The sequence below is a fragment of the Ursus maritimus genome, unplaced genomic scaffold, assembly GCF_017311325.1.
Source record: "Ursus maritimus isolate PB19 unplaced genomic scaffold, ASM1731132v1 scaffold_14, whole genome shotgun sequence".
In the NCBI taxonomy this organism is placed as follows: Eukaryota; Metazoa; Chordata; class Mammalia; order Carnivora; family Ursidae; genus Ursus; species Ursus maritimus.
The window spans coordinates 70,286,787-70,287,417 of record NW_024423786.1 but is presented as its reverse complement, the minus strand read 5'-3'; positions in this window follow the sequence as shown (position 1 = coordinate 70,287,417).

The window sequence follows — 631 nt, the reverse complement described above, 5'->3', positions numbered from 1 at the left end:
CGGGAGAGAAAGACGTTTTAGGGAAAACATGGCTTCGCCCCGGACTCACTAGCCTGGCAGGGTCCAGGCAGGAAGGAGAGGCAGGTGAAGCTGGCAAGACAGGCAACCTCCCAACTATCGAGGGGCTTCTAGATGGTGCTGAGGAGCTTGAGTTTCATCGTGTAGGTCATGAGGGCCTGTGAGAGGACCTGAAGCACTTAAATCTACTGCAGAATAAGAGCTGGAAGGAGATACCGAGGAATGCTCAATGCTACGAGCGCCATCTACACCTGACAGCCCAGGCGTGCTGAGTTCCGCCAGACTTGGACGCTGACAGCAATTGCTGTGCTTCTTCCTGTCTCGTAATCTGCAGCACATTTTGACACGAGAGTTGCTCAAATATTTATGGAACCAACTAACGTGTTGTAACGTTGTCCGTGGAAGCAGCAGAGGGACTACAAGTTCCAGCTCTGTGATCGCTCCTCCTCCAAACAGCCCAGAGGCCTGTTGGAGCGGCATCTACGAATCCCTGGGTTCGGTTTCGTCCATCCCGACTCTTTCCAGCAGCGTCCACGCAGGGAAATGCCGGCCCTGGGTAGGGCTCCCGTCAGGCGGTGTGATTTGCCCAGCATATACCCTCAAAGATACGGAA